The following is a 16,543-nucleotide window of genomic DNA, read 5'->3' on the forward strand; positions in this document are numbered from 1 at the left end:
CTTCTCGGTATGCTGCAGGTTCGTCACAAAAGAAACAGAAGTCCCAAAACGCTAATCCTCTTCCTTCAGATCGGTGATTCTTCCTTCAGATTGCCTAGAGGAAATATTTGACTAAGCAATCTGAACTTATTTAGATCGGGGAAAATGACCTCACATTTATGCAGATGACCTTTATGTCCTGTTCTAAAATATTGCCTACAGTTGTGGTAACCATTTAGGTGTTGTGTGCCGAGCAATATTGATGCTACCAAGAATTAGAAATAGATGTTACGAAAAAAGTTAAAAAAACTAAATTTATTTAATAAAAGGGAAGGAAGGTGATTTACTACAGGTATTTAAGATCATTAAAGAAGATGCCAATCTTCATACAGAAAAAAAAAAGACTTAAATTTTATACAAATATAACATTCCATAATAGTTTGAAAATGATTGACAAACAATTTCTCTCCAACGAAGCAAAATACCTTTTTTTTTTGTTTAATTGAGAATGGAACTTATTATGGGAAAAGTCTATTAAGTGATAAAATTCGAATTGATAAAATAGATTAAAGGGAACGTATGGAATAGCCTATTTATTCCCAACGTATGGAATACCCTATCAAGTGATATAAATGAAAGTAATTGAAAATAGACTAGCCAGTTGTTCGGATTGCGAGGCGGGATCAAGTATAACATTTGGGATTTACGGCTCATGCTCGGTGATGATATGGAAAATTGGTTTACTGAGAATTTTGTAAACTGTATATAAATTTTACCTTATAAATTGATGTAAATATGATCTTTATATTTCATATTATTTAATTGTTCGGATCTAGTGATCTGTTGCTATTTAAATTGGTTTATAAGATTGAGATAAAAATGTTTTTATTCATATTAAGACACCCTTCAGTACCACACGTCTCTACCTTCCTGTTCAGTCTATGCCGAAGAAAAATATCAAAAGACTTGCTGCACCCAATTAGGTAATGTAATTTGTTCCGCCAACTATATAACCTGAGCTTGTAAAAGCACCTTAATCACGTTCAGTGATTAAATGCTTAATTGCACACAAGTTTCTTTATCAGCTAGCTCACCCTGTCTGAGTAAAAGAGACAAATGTATGTGAATGCATGTGTGTGTGTGTGTATATATGTATGTATATGTGTGTGTGTGTGTATGTGTATAATGTATATATGGAAGCTGATCAGAATTACATTTCACCTTTGTAAATGCGCATTAATGACACTCTGTAAAAGACACATTGAACACTATGTAGGGCATACGTAAATCTGTGTATCTATGTATTTACGTATGTAGGTTAGCTTAGCATTTTAAAAGGACCGAATCACCTTCTGTGGTTGTTCAATAAACCCCTGAACTATATGTTTAACACATCTCTAACCCTGTCTATGGAGGACAGAAGAAAATGTATATATGCTGGTTAGCATTGTAAATGTGTGGCCACGTCTGTGATAGAAAATAATAAAAAAAAACTGCTTCAAATATACAGAAAAGAACCGAAAAAATTGTTTATAAACAAAGACGGGTCTTGGCAAAGTCTTGCAATAAAGACTTTATTAGTCTATGTTGGCCAAGATTGGCCCATGATGCCCTTTGGTGTGGCCTTGGCCACGGTAGTGTGACTTACTGTCTGCATATGCACAGATCTTCAAGAAATGACTTAGTAAGTACTTCCAGAATATTGTAAATTTAATTCTGTTTTGTTTCATCTGCAGAAATTCGGAACCATGTGTCAGTAGGAGCAGCGGCGGTGATAAAGCTTGTTGTAGTGCCCCTCTGGTGATAACAGTAGCAGCAAGACCATTATTTCATCTTTCCTGTCAGCCAGAGATATCCATGACATAGTTTACTGTTTCTCGTCTGCTTATCCTCAGTCTGGATGAAGCCGGACTGCAGAGTAGCTGTCTGCAGATTTACTTGCAGACAGCTAGGCATTTGATAAATGGGTCTACTGTTACCTGAGTTCCTATGCTTTTTGTTTTTTGTTTTTATGTAGCGACACTGAGCCTACACAATAAACCACCAGAGAACGCTGCCAAGATGTGTTTGTGCTTTGGCACGTTTGCAAGGCTGAGAGACGAGTCATCGTATATATGTGTCAATATATACTGGCATGTAAACGCATGTGTGTGTGTGTGTGTGTGTGTGTGTGTGTAATTACCTAAGTGTAATTACCTAAGTGTAATTACCTAAGTGTGTGTGTGTGTGTGTGTGTGTGTGTGTGTGTGTGTGTGTGTGTGTGTGTGTGTGTGTGTGTGTGTGTGCGTGCGTGTGTGTGTGTGTATATGTGTTTGTTTGCGTGTATTCACAGAACGCAACTGGCGTCGATGCAGCACCAAAACATGAACCTGACTGCCAACGCGCGACCCTGTAGGAAATACTATCACCAAGGCTAGGCTCCTAATTATATCTTACCTGTTCAAGACTTACTCCCGGACCTTGCCTTGTGCTTCTATACCGAAATGTGCTTACTTTGTCTTACACTTCTTGGTAAATGTAGTTATCAATATATAATTACCTTCGAATATTCGACTGTATCATGTCTCGTATGTATGTAATATAAATAATAATAATTATATTATATGTGCTTATACCTCACACTTTCTACCCTCCCCCCTCCTCCCCCCTTCACCTCCCTACATGTGTGCTTACCTACTTGTGTCTTCCAAAATGAGTTCCAACTCTCATTCCCTATTATAATTCATTGTGTTAATTTACTTTAATTTCTTAATTATATATTTATTTCACGTTAATATTAATTCTTTTTATGAGTGACCTCAGCGTTTAGCGTTATTTTAGAATTAAGACAAATAAACGTTCAATATCAATTGAATTATTGGCTGTAAGTCTTCACTTTGTACTGTGTTGAAGTCTTTCTTAATTATTTGCCTGACCATCAAAATACACTCATTTATTCCCACATAATATTACAACGTTTACACACGCTCCCAGCTCTATACGGATTTTCTCATCGATGCCTCACGTTAGTGTGATTACTCTCTGTCTATAAAATGTGATGTATTAGTTGAGAGAAAGAGTTGCTTAGATACGTCGGAATCCATGTTTCTCGCTGTTATCACACCCGTTTTCTCACATAGTGTCTAAATATGCAGGGAACTCCGCCAAAACCTTTTGGAAATGCAAATAAAGTGTATCCGGTTGGTTCTTTTTGGTTTGTATTGACTTAGAGAGCGAGTAAGCGGCCTGTGCTGGATTGGAATGGTTCCTGACCTTACCGTTGCTTATTAAGCCTACTTTGAAAACTGGGAGTAGAATTAACCCAAACTATTTCCCCCTTCTTACTCTATATCATCAGTATTCTTACACTGAAGAAGTCTCTCTTGACTCTTGACTCATATGGGACTTGTACGTTCCTGTTTGCTCGATGGGTTTAACAGCCTCGATAAATACGAGTAGCCTACGTTCATAGTGTTGTTGTCTCATGTGACCCAAGATCTCTAATCAAGAAAAAGACTACAATCTGACCCCTTGGTACACTCCCCTCAGTCATTTGTGCAATTTTACTATATCTCATCTAACGTGCGCTGATCAACCGAACGATTAGTGTGTTTGGTACAACTGCCAGTATTATGGTTAGAAAACGAAGGATAAGGAAAATTTAGGCAATTTTTTCTTGTAAAAATGACCACGATCGCCTTAAATAACACGTATACGCGCGCGCGCGCGCACACACACACACACACACACACACACACACACACACACACACACACACACACACACACACACACACACACACACACACACACACACACTCACTCACACGTGTTGTGGAGTGGGAATTCGTTGGGAAACAGTTGTGGCGTTGCTGTAGGGAAGAAGAATCTGAATGTGGGGGAGACTCAAAGCGTGGCAAGTCTGCAGTAATATCCTTAACGTTGTCCCTTATGCAATCACCCTCGTAGAAAATAAAAGTTTCGGGTGTTGGTGGAATTTTAATGCACACATGAAGGGTCCTGTGGCGCAGTGGTCTAATTCGCTACACTACTGTTCACCTAACAGTAAATATGTACCTGATAGTTGGAGAACCGCTGTTTTAGGTTGCATCCTTGGGATTGGCCAGTAGTTGGCATAGCAAGCATGACAGAGAAAATAGGTCGGGACTCGTTACATTAAACAATCAACTGTTGGAAAGGCAAGGTCCAAAAGCTCGGTTGGGAGTCCATCTCTAATCAAACACAAGACTAAGTTGGAGAAAGTTCAGAGGTATGCCATAAGGCTAGTCCTAGAACTAAGAGGCAAGATTTACAAGGAAATGCTGCTAGAATTAAACCTCACGCCGTTGAGAGGTTTGAGATAGAGGAGACATGATTACAACATAAACAATTTTCAGGGGGAACTGATAAGGGTAGCCATGGACATGCTATGTATCACGGGTGATACCCGCACAAGAGGACACGGGTGGAGACTTGAGGATACAAATGAGCCTGCTTGAGACATTAGACAGCCACAGCCACAGATAAATTAGAAACAATTGTTGTGTCACAGAAATTAACATATATAATAATGCACTAAGAACTGAAGAGGGTGAAGGCAGGCTCCATACACAGTTTCAAATTTAGATATGAAAGAACCCCAAAAGGGAACCCATAATTCCGGTAGATTGAAAGTTGAGAGGTTGACCACAAAGACAAATTTCAACCCCCACATGCACAATTAGGTAAGACACTCAGATGGCTAGAAAAGAGAAGAGATAGGAAAGACATGATAGAGACGTGTACAGTACTTAGAAGGATTGACAGTGGAAACAGAGAAAATGTTCACAATAAATACCAATAGAACAAGAGAACATGGATGGAAACTTAAGAAACAGATGAGACCTAGAGATGGTAGAGCGTAAGAGTAATAGGAAAATAGAATTTAATACATGAGCAGGTTGTTAGGACACAAATAGTAACCACACACATACGGCCAAACGAGGCGGGACAAAAAAGCCAGAGCTCAACCCCCGCAAGCACAACTAGATAAGTACACACACACACAGCTATAGATTTCCTGACGATAACATCTTAAGTATTTTTCAGCGAGAGTGAGAACAAAGCGCGGGAAAATATCAGCAGATGGCAACACCAGTAAGAAGTTAAGCGAAAAAAAAACGAAAAGAAAAACTTTAATTGCAAAAGTTTTCACCGGCGGGTGTTGGTAATTAGCGCCTGAGCTAAACATCTTAATATTGTATACCTCGTCGAGGTCTTCAGCCGCGGGTCACAAATTATATCAATGCTTCGTGTTAACAATCTAAGATCAGCAGACGCAGTGCGGTAGCCTGGTGCAGTCTGCTCCGCCCAGCTGTAGGACACACCCGAGACAAATAACAATAGTTTTTTTAACTTGATTTTTTTTGCTTTTCTTTGAATATTATCAAAACCTACCAAAATTAGTTTTGTGAAATATAAATTTTAGAGGGAAAGTCTACCCTGAGGCCATTGTGTCACGTGAAGAGTGGAGAGTAATATAAGATTTTTTGTCTTAATACTTGAAAATATATATTTTTTAATTACATACGAGTAGAAATAACCCATCTAAGATTCAAGTACATATTTTTGTATATACTGAATGACATTGAAGAGAATGGAGGGGGAAGTTTTTTTTCCTTTTGTTTAACAGATAAATTGCAAATCAGCAGTTCCTGTGTGATTAAAAGCGCCAGGTATTAGAATCTTACCCCTGGCTCCCCTGTTACAGTGGCTGACGAGGGGGCACGTAGACAATAGACGCCAACTCCATCCACAGAGTTGTATCATAGAGCCTTCTTGCTGAACTCACAAGATTATATATGTGCATGAACTCCTGAGCTCCATAAACTCCTGAATACACAGCCACTAAACATCAGACAACAACACCAAGCCAACAGGGTGTGGAACACCATCGAAGTGTTAGAAGACCCGGTGCTAGAAAACTTACTCCAAGATGAGACGCTTATCTTGAGCATCTCGTCTTGGAGTATATACAAAAAAAAAAAATGCGCCGCGCTCACAGGATGAGTATGGGGTGCACATTAAAGTAGCCGCTTCCGACGGTAACATTAAAATCAAGCAACAGTTTCACTAGGTGCAACACAGCGAATCCTAGCCCGTGTTCTTAAGGTTTCTCAACGTCAAGAAACTGTCGTACTAAAGTGCCATTATCCTCACCTGCCAGAGGACCCAAAACAGAAAACGGGACAGTGTCAATTCCGCGAGCCGCTATCAGTTTCTATGATGACGATTTTTAGCCTTAGGTAGAGTATACGTCAAAATGCGCCGCTCTAATTGGAGGACGGGTTACGACCACCATCTGGCTTGGCCCCCATCACCGCTACCAGCAAGCCCTTGTCTTTTTGTTTACACTTAGACGTAAGAGCGTCCAAATTTATACCCTTACGTGCCTTGGGCCACGCCTGGGCTCATGTTTACTCGGACGTACTCTGGTCCAAGTTTAATTTAGTTCATTTATTATGCACCACATACCCATCCTGTGAGTGGTAGTGGAAAGGGTTACAAAGGCACATAATGGGCTCAGAACGCGAACCCTAAAATTCGTTTAGCTAAGCAAGTTACAGCACTAATGGTTTAGTTACATAATTTGTTAACATAATAAATCAACAGTGTCTTCAAAGTTTAACAAACATCACTGTGACCTCGAGTACCCCCAGAACACAAGGAGTGACAGTTTCTTGGTTGAGCCAATTGCAGACAATTTTATTTTGCCTATCATGCACCCCCCACACCCATCCAGTGGGAGACGATGTCCACCCTTATACACTACCTACATTTATACAAACGGGATAATTGACTAAACTTTATGGTAGTAGAGCATTTTGAATTAAATACATATTTCTTGAACATTTGTGATAGCTCTTTCTAAATTCTTGAATTTTGACACGAGGGTGTGCGAAAATTTTTGCTGCCACAGTTTACATTTGGTCCAGTCTACCTCGATTATATTGAACAGGAATAATATATAGGACTGCCCACGTATAGGCCAAGAGGTCTTCTGCATTTTCCTTGATTCTTATGTTACATTCATTTGTATGTAGTGTTTCTCTAGCCTTGTCCATGGATGAGAGAAAAAAATTCTGGTTAGCATTGTAAATGTATCACCACATTAGTGGTAGGAAATAAACTAAAGGGTGGGGAGGGATCCACATAAATCGTATTTTACAGCCAATTGTTCTTTAGTTGCAACAACTCTGTTGTAACATTGCTAGCTTTAAGGGATCAGGTGTGACACTGTTAGCTTTAAGGGGTCAGTTGTAACATTGCTAACTTTTAAGGGGCAAGGTGTAACACTGGTAGCTTTAAGGGGTCAGGTGTAACATTGTTAAATTTAAAGTTCTCTACACTCGTCCAAAATGTGCTGATATACTGGTCTCCTACTATTTAATGAGTCCAATGCCTTTGTAAATGCACATTAATGACACTATGTAAAAGACACATCGAACACTTTATGTAGCATACATAAATCTGTGTATCTATGTATTTACGTATGTAGCTTAGCCTAGCATTTTAAAATCACTACAGTCACCTTTTGTGGTTGATTGGTCAATAAATCCCTGAACTGTATGTTTGAGAAATCTCTCACCCTGTCCATGGAAGACAGAAGAAAATATATATATATGCTGGTTAGCGTTGTAAATGTGTGGCCACGTCTGTGGTAGAAAATAATAATAATAAAAAAGGTGCTCTTCTACTATCAATATGAAACACATGCACTATTACTACTCTTAATTACTTCCTTTAAACCCACTAATACAGCCTGAAGTTGAGCCTGCGTTCCAGAGACATTGTCAGTTAGGCGATGACCAATAACAACCCGGTGAGAAGTAGGAGTCATGAAGAGGAGGATTCGAACCTATGCTCTGGGTACTCCCGAGACCATTACACAGGTTCGAATCCTCCTACCGATTTTCTCATTGATAGATCATGTTAATATGATTTCTTTGTGCAGTTTGTACGGTGCCGATGTTAGTGTATTTCCTGATCAATACTCCACATCCTGCCTTTCCGTCAATAGCTATTGAGCCATCACAATAAACATGTAGAATTTTTTATTTATATATATTTTTCTAATTATACAATCATATATTGCCCTTAACTGTCCTGGCTCGTACATACTCCTTTTCTTTTGCAGAGGAACAATCTCCACGCTTGCGTTACATTATTTCCATGGTAGTGTTAATAGGTTTCTTAGGTAATTAATTACTGTACATTCTTGCAAGGCAATATATTTTATGTCATTAGAATATAAAGTTGTCATATATCCTCTCATGTTATACCTTAAAATACATTGTTCATATCTTCGTACATTTTGTACTGAATGGATTAATTCATTAGCACTCACGCCTCTCATTAGTTCAATCACCGAGGCTTCATTTATCTCAGAAACTCTATCCCAATACCGTGTAAATTCAATTACCATTGTCACAGCATTTCTTGGGCATCCTAAAATTATTCGTATAACTAATCGTATTTTGACGTAGGTACAAAAATTATTTGTACCTACGTCATATTTACTCCCTCCTACCAAAATAAGAAATGACAAGTGCAGCATAATCGACAAGAGATCTTGCAGTACTTATGTATATCATTCTTTCATAATAACATAATAAACTGCATAAGGCCTATAGAATTTGTACGTTTATTCGGCCTATAGAATTGATACTCTTACGTGGCAGCTCCTATAGTTATTTATTTATTTATAAGAATGTACATTGGGTTTATGAGAGTATATAACACTGATTTTGTTTTTTTGCAGGGATATTCCTGCGCGGGCCCAAAGCCTCTGACTGGCCCACTAAGTATTAAAAAGACCTGGAGATGCGGGGTATCGATCCCCGTACCTCTCACATGCTAAGCGAGCGCTCTACCATCTGAGCTACATCCCCGTAGGTCTGGAGGTGCCGGGGATCGAACCCGGGGCCTTTCACATGCAAAGCGAACGCTCTACCACTGAGCTACACCCCCTGGAGGGAGTGTGACAGGGCTTGCGTGGACAGTTTGGGACGGTCTGTGATAAACCGTCACAGACCGAACACAGCCTGTGACAGATTGCATTGACGATTTTACAGTCTTATAAAGCCACCAGCACGCCAGCACGCATAGCGTTTCGGGCAGGATTTTGATCTATATCTATTTTATGTTATGTTACGTCTATATTACCCGGTGATCAGTTCCACAAATCGACAACCTTGTTTTCAAACCATTCCCAGATCTTTCCGAAATATAAACATATATAATTTATATCCATTGTTTCGTTTTATATTTTGTGTTGGTATATTTAATACCTTTTTATATTCTTGTGCTAGTGCATTATATAGTATGACGACCAAAACTGAATTGCATGATCCAAGTAGGGCCTAACAAGAGCCAAATATAGGTGAAGAACAACATAGAGTCTTTTTACTGCTAACGGTTCTAGCACTTATTTCGAACATTTATGCATTGATTATTTGGCTTTAAATTCCTACTAATCATGACCTCCTCTCGAAGTCTGATTTGCAATTAGACATCGCAGTTTGAACACCATCCAGATCTCTCATCATTACCTACCCTCAGAACTCTACATTAGCAGTCTTTAGGAAACTACATTTGCCAATCTTTGACCTTTTCACAAGCCTAACTAGATCGTCTTCAAGTGATTTTAAGTCTTCTGAATTTATTTGCTAATCCCGCAGTTTCCTTAATTCATATGTTCTCTGAAAACTCCCCAAGTGGCTTTCTTTTCTCTTGAGTAAATTGGTTACATGAAATATGGAGTTCATATGTGATTTAATTAAGTGAATGTGGACATACTCGTAATGAGTGGCGCTGCCCAATAAACTCGCCCCTCGGGGCAAAAACTAAAAAAAAAATTAAAACAATAATGGTATAGAGAGCTACGGTACTGGACGGTTCATGGAGTTCTTGTTACCAAGGAAGTCATGCCAGCGTCGCCTGCCGCAGTGGGAAGTGTCTTGGGAGATGCCAAGGATGGAGTTATTGCCGAGAACTGCAGTAGAAATGGAAAGCGTTCCAAAGCGATTTCCGTTTGCTCACTTGCGCCGAGGACACGTCCTAAAGTTTTAAATTTGCTGGAATCACTAATCAGTAATTAGAGTATGAAATCCGTGGTCTTCGACAGCTTATCATGCAGCCGGATCGAAATTAATGTCTTGGAGTATTATGTAAGCGTAAACAATGAATACATTTATATAATGCAACATGTCAGGCTACTTTTTTTGCAACATGAAGTCGTTTAGCCAATGTCAAACTGGTTGGGTGCCAACGTTGAGTAAGCCAGACATAAGTATTTGTTTAGCTTTTAAAATACTTCTCCGTCTCCCCGTCAGGGAGCATTTAAAATAGGCAAGAAATCATGGTATTTGTATTTATTGTGCATTTTACCCATTTTCAGCCAATGTATAACGAGATCTGAGAAGAGCTAGGTGAATAAGAAGAGCGGAGACAGTTGCCAGCTGATTCATTAGAGGCCGCAACGCAGATGGGTACGTGTGAGCGAGGCACCACACGTGTGTTCATTACACCTCCCTCCTCGCTGGCTCAGTCAACCGCCAGCTCTCAAAGTGAGAGGACGTCTCTCCTTCTCACACCTCCCCATAACACAACTCTTGCTTGTGTTAAGCAGAGACTTTATCCTCTGCAGTTCTCCATCACCTTTGAAGTCGCATAAAACGCCAAGGAAAGATATATACTTTGCCGCATAGAAAATTGTTGCGGCAAATGTGCGCTCTCTAGCACAGTCGAAAATTGAAATAGAACTTTCAAATGAATAACATTTGTGTTGGTTAATTACCCCAACTGGTATCGAGGTCCACACGGACTCGAACCTCGGAACATACAATAAGTTAAGTTGCTGTTGGTTCGATTGAAATCACTCGGTCGCCAGCAACAGGTTACTGATCAAATACTGTGCATCGAACCCAACAACTGTGTCTACAAGAAGAAGTCTTCCGTCTTCATCATGGAGGTAAGACTTTTGTTTGTTGAACATTTTTCTTAAGTGTCTGGTGTTGCTTATTGTGTGATTTGTGTTGTGTTCAAGTAGCTAGTGATTAAAGTGAAATTCAATGACTTATGAGATCAAAGTAAGTTTACTTTTAGTTAATCTTATCAAAGATTAAACAATTATTTTGGATTTAAGTACTTCAGGTGTAGATTAAAGTGAATGGTTTGGGGTTTCAGTATTATTAAAGGAATACTGATGTGTTGTCATTCACACGGATATATACAAAGGAAGCTGTTTACATCTAAGTGTATATACACTGAATGTAGTCTTAGACATTATTGGCATTTTCAGTACTAAAATATACTTGCTGGTTGCCCAGTAGGGGCATGTTCTAAGATGTTCATAATAACCCTCCAGAGGGTTATCGTCGTTAAGCCCAACACCAAATTAAGTCATTCGGTGGGCGGGACAAAGAATATAAGGAGCCTTAGGATGGGTTTGAAATTGAAATAAGTTTATTGAGGTAAAATACACACAAAGGGATGAAGTAGCTCAAGCTATTTTCACCCCGTTCAGTACAACGTGTTCATATATACATATATATATGTAGACACATCATGAGCAATAAACATTACCGAACATTCTGAGAGATAAATATATACATTTGTTCCTCTACACAAGTAGTATGTTACCAGACGTACACACAATACTGAGGATGGGTTTACCTTGGGTGCTGGGGTGATCACGTGCTCAGCAGCTGATTTCCACCAGGGACGCGTGCCGGCCATGCCAACACCGCCGGTAAACGGACAGTATTAAGTATTAAATGTAATGCGTTAAGCCTAGGCCGTGTAAATCGTGAATAATTAATCTCTGGAGTCGTGGGAGGGGGGTGGGGGGATTATGAGCCTTTCTTACAAAATGGTTTTTGTATGGTAATGATCATCTGGGTTCATAATTCTTTACATCGAGTGATAAGCCAAATCAATTGTATTATTTTGTAGAACTTGGTAGTTAATTACTGGTTGTATTTTGTAGGATCCCCCATCCTGCACACACACAACGTAACTGGCCCTGTTTTCTGCTTGTTACAACTTATATTAAAATACATCTTGTAATTATGTTTTTATGATGTATTAGAACGCTGTTTCAGCTTGTTATATTGGTTGTTATAACTTGTTAGGTGTTAAAAACTTGTTCGTACGTTGTAGCAACGTCGTAGTTTCGTCGTATTTAGCAGGCACGAACCTGGTCTATATCTTTTGATTTATTTGATGAAGATTAAGCCACCCAAGTGGTGGCACGGGCATGAATAGCCCGTAACTATATATTTGTTCTCCCTGCTCAGATATACTATACTCCAGCTTTTGTATGATACTTTAAGCTTCTGAATACAGTGTATAAAATGTGTTAAGAATCGGTGTTTGTCTCAGAAGAGGGAAAATATATTAACAAAGACGGGAAGGATGGCCGTGGGTGCGGCTCACACTGAACATGTGAACAGTGTGTGATCGTGGCCGGCATCCGGAGGGTGCTCAAGGCTTCCTCCGGCCAACAACACCACCAACCGCTCCGGCGGTGTTAGCTACCCACAGCTGCTCTGGCCTTAGGCCCTCTTTAAGATGTCGGACGTGCCATGTAGTTCAATTTTTTGTTGACCTTGGGATGAATTAGGATATTTGATGTATAAAATCTCCTTCTGAAGATGTATTAATATACGAAAGTACTTAAGAAAATTCCTGTTTCAATTCTTTCTCAGTGGTCTGACACTGTCACATTTTTAATCACGTGTTTATTTTTCGTGATTTACACACACTTGATGTATAAAGTATAACAGAAAACAAAATCCTAATGTTTTAAATGTGTCCTGTTGTAGTTGGTGACGCAATTACTGTAAATATTTATGTATGTAAGCTGAATCCTGTTTTTTTTGTTCCTTTGCTACCTGGTGGGTTTTGATACACGCACGTGCTTTCGAAACTCTTGTCGCCCTGCTTATCTTTGTCAGTGACGATACCAGTATACAGTACTTCCTTAAATACCAAAGGAAGTGACGTTCTGGCCAAGAGATAACAAAAATGATTCAGCAAATGTCAACTCGTTTGATTATGTGATTTTTTCTTTAGTAAACCAAAAAAAGTGCCATGTTCGCAATTGACTCATCACAATAGATTGGATTTTAGTTTTAAGCCAATATTTTGGCGTGTCCAGCTTTGCAATGATAAGATAATAAGAACTAGTGTTTTACATGAATAGCCTTCTCTGCGTCTGTGATTGACGCATTTAACTTCAATTTACAGTATTTGAGTCAGAGGGGACAAGCAGTGCCAACTTGTCTTTCTATTAATTTCACTGCTGTAAAGAACGTTTTTGAAGCAGTTAGTTGTGAAAAGATTAAAATATTATATATCCCAAACTTATGCAAAGCCTTAGCTACTGTCCTTTGCGAATAACTGATCAGAAAGGGAGAAGCACATAAGTATTGGACAAGATGTCTTACATTGTATTTGGATACGGTTATTTAAGGGGAAAACAAGGGCTGCATAAATAGCCAAGTGTGAGTGAGAAAATGATGCAAGTTGAGTGTCCCGTTGAAGTTTATATGGAATCCCATGGCTTATATAAACAATTTTGGCTGAGAGGGATCAACAGCAATATTGGCAATTTTATGATAACCATAGCCTTTTAAATTTGACAAAATATTAGCAGATGCAGTTTAATGCTGACAATATGTAAGGGTCTGACGTTGAAATTACCAATATGAATGCGAAAGGATCCGAGTCATAATTGGAAGGGGGAAGGGATCGTGGGCCAAGAAATCAATATATAATTATTTGAAATAAGGTAAGCAAGGTACTGGGATTCATATCTAGAAATATTAGCGTGCTATTCTTCCTCTTCCCCCCTTATTAGGTCTCATTAAGAGTATGCATTTCAGATTTACTTCGTTGGAGTGAAACAGTTTACCTATAATTTAGAAGCCTTGTGGCTTTTTATTTTTCAGTTAAGATTATAATTTTCTTTAATAATCCCAAATATTTATATTAACATATCTTCGAAGAATATGATGTTAAAGATTAGATCAAGTGAATTAATTTAAACTTGTTTTATGGGATACATGTCAAAGTCTTGGTACTAACCATGTTCGTCACTGATCCCACCTTACTTTCCTTGAGGTCATCAGCCACTATATATCTTACGTCTCTATATTCATTTACTTTCATTAACTCTGATGTTCATCCAGTGGCTTGCTTTTTTCAGTTTTGTAATATTACATAGAGTTGGGGGCCATCATTCGTACAGTATACTAACGTAGTGATTCTCTGACGTTATTCTGCTGTTTTATAGCTGCTTTGCTACAACTATTGCCTAATGGCTTCAGTTTGCACCTTCAATTGCCATATATATATATATATATATATATATATATATTATATTATATATATATTATATTATATATATTATATATAATATAATGTATGTAAAGGGGCCTCAGTGTGTAATATTCATATAAACTATATTGTTAGTCCCACAGCGGCTGCTTAATTATTTGACCTGGCATAACATTCCATGGCTGGCCTCGGATTCCCAATGACCATACGAAGGCTTGCCGCAGTGTGAAAGGGCTGTTGACTACTGTCACAATGTAAACGACCCCTCATGTCATGTGAAAACTCGTGTCAGCTGTATAATGCATGTCACCCTGTATAAGGACTAGCATATTCCAGTGACAACCGTGTGTAGTGGATATGTGAGCCTGTGGGCCGCTCCATGTAACTGCCTGTTGGACCAAGCTCTCGGTTTGGGGAGTAGAACTTCCGGAACCCATCAAAGTACAAACAGCTTAAATTCCTTACATAAACCAGTAAATATACATACGAAGCAATAGTCTTACTTATTAAGGCTGAAATGTGTACAATTCTAAATAAGCTACTCTTATTTATACAGTTTGTTCTGAACGTAGAAATTCATATGCATTTTTCTTACGGAAGGGATGCTGTATTAAGGAAACAAGCTTTGTAAGTCTTGCATTTATTTGGGAACAGGCTTTTTGGCTAAATTTATACTATTAGCCACGGAACTTACATGTGCCCTGAGCACTCTGAATGACGCCATGGGTTCACCTGGTAAAGGGACCTTGGGTGGGGGACGCAGTGTTCACGTGTACAGGTTGTGGGGAGGGAAAAGCGCAGTTTCATCACGTAGGCAACCCAGCCAACTGGCGTGTCTTCTTGGTTATACTTTCTCCGCGGACTCTGGGTTTATCTTCCGCCATCAAGTATTGAATTTAAAGCTGTAGTTATATCTTGGTGTTGATGTATTGATTGGATAATAAATTACGTGCCGTTTTCAGAACGTTAGCACTCGGATTTAACTTAAGAACATTTGATAATCGTTGGAACTCCAGCAAGTATATTTAGTCGTATTTATTAACAAAAAAACAGTATTTATGTTGATTTTAATTACTGTAATTTACCTAAAGCACTGGATATTTGACACTCAGTCCCAGCTGCGTCTGCGTGCAAGTGACAGGATGAACAACTCTGCGAGCTTTCTTTCTACTAAAAAAAAAATCTTCCTACTGTTGTACATGCTGTTATGGAAGTATGTTCACTCACAGGATGAGTGACGCTGCCTAATAAATTCGTCTTCGGGGCAAAATTAAAATAATTAAATTACCCAGAAAGCATCGCTGTTTAAAATAATACAAAGGTCTTTAAGAAACACTGCAGAATTATATTGTTCCGTTCACACCTTCTCCCTCTCCTCCTCCCTTGGACACACACACACACACACACACACACACACACACACACACACACACACACATATATATATATATATATATATATATATATATATATATATATATATAAATATATATATATATATATATATATATATATATATATATATATAAATACATATTTATTATATATATAAAATATGTATATAATACTGTATAAATATATACACATAAACCCTCTGCCCACGCTTAATAAATGGCAAAAGATGAAAGGCAGTAGAACAGAATTAGTTAGCTAACCATATTAACTATAAAAATGGTTAATACGATTAAAATTGATTTAATCGTATTCTGTTCAAAATAATATTAATATAACCGTACATAATCATATAATATATCGTGTAAATGTTCTAATTAATAGAACATTTTTTAGCGCCTTACGCTAAAAGTCTCCGCGGAATCATCTCCCGGATTAAGAAAACTCCAAGACCTGAAAGAATGCAGGCGCCATTTTGTAATTTATATATATATATATATATATATATATATATATATATATATATATATATATATATATATATATATATATAATGCGAACAAGCCTGAATGGTCCCCAGTCATACATATATATATATATATATATATATATATATATATATATATATATATATATATATATATATATATATATATATATATATATATATATATATATGACAATGTTAGACCACGGAGGAAAAATGAAACAGGAAATTTCCTTAAGTACTTTCGTATATTAAATACATCTTCTGAAGATGTATTTAATATACGAAAGTACTTAAGGAAATTTCCTGTCATTTTTCCTCCGTG

The 16,543-nt window shown here is 38.0% G+C and overlaps 1 protein-coding gene and 2 non-coding genes across 4 annotated transcripts in view; 1 reads left to right on the forward strand and 2 right to left on the reverse strand.

The window, feature by feature from the left end:
* LOC123758764 (uncharacterized) overlaps positions 1-16,543 on the forward strand; it is a 72,166-nt gene that overhangs the window by 29,003 nt on the left and 26,620 nt on the right. Inside the window, exon 2 of one of the 2 annotated variants that reach the window (XM_045743421.2) lies at positions 10,396-10,968. The exons of the other annotated variant lie outside the window; for it this stretch is intronic. The gene's annotated coding sequence lies outside the window, so the exon portion shown is untranslated. The remainder of the gene's footprint in view (positions 1-10,395; positions 10,969-16,543) is intronic. 2 annotated transcript variants of the gene reach the window in all.
* On the reverse strand, positions 8,815-8,887 carry TRNAA-AGC (transfer RNA alanine (anticodon AGC)). Its single transcript has one exon. It is a non-coding gene; the product is annotated as a tRNA-Ala (tRNA).
* On the reverse strand, positions 8,895-8,966 carry TRNAA-UGC (transfer RNA alanine (anticodon UGC)). Its single transcript has one exon. It is a non-coding gene; the product is annotated as a tRNA-Ala (tRNA).

The sequence above is a fragment of the Procambarus clarkii genome, chromosome 31 (assembly GCF_040958095.1).
Source record: "Procambarus clarkii isolate CNS0578487 chromosome 31, FALCON_Pclarkii_2.0, whole genome shotgun sequence".
Lineage (NCBI taxonomy): Eukaryota > Metazoa > Arthropoda > Malacostraca > Decapoda > Cambaridae > Procambarus > Procambarus clarkii.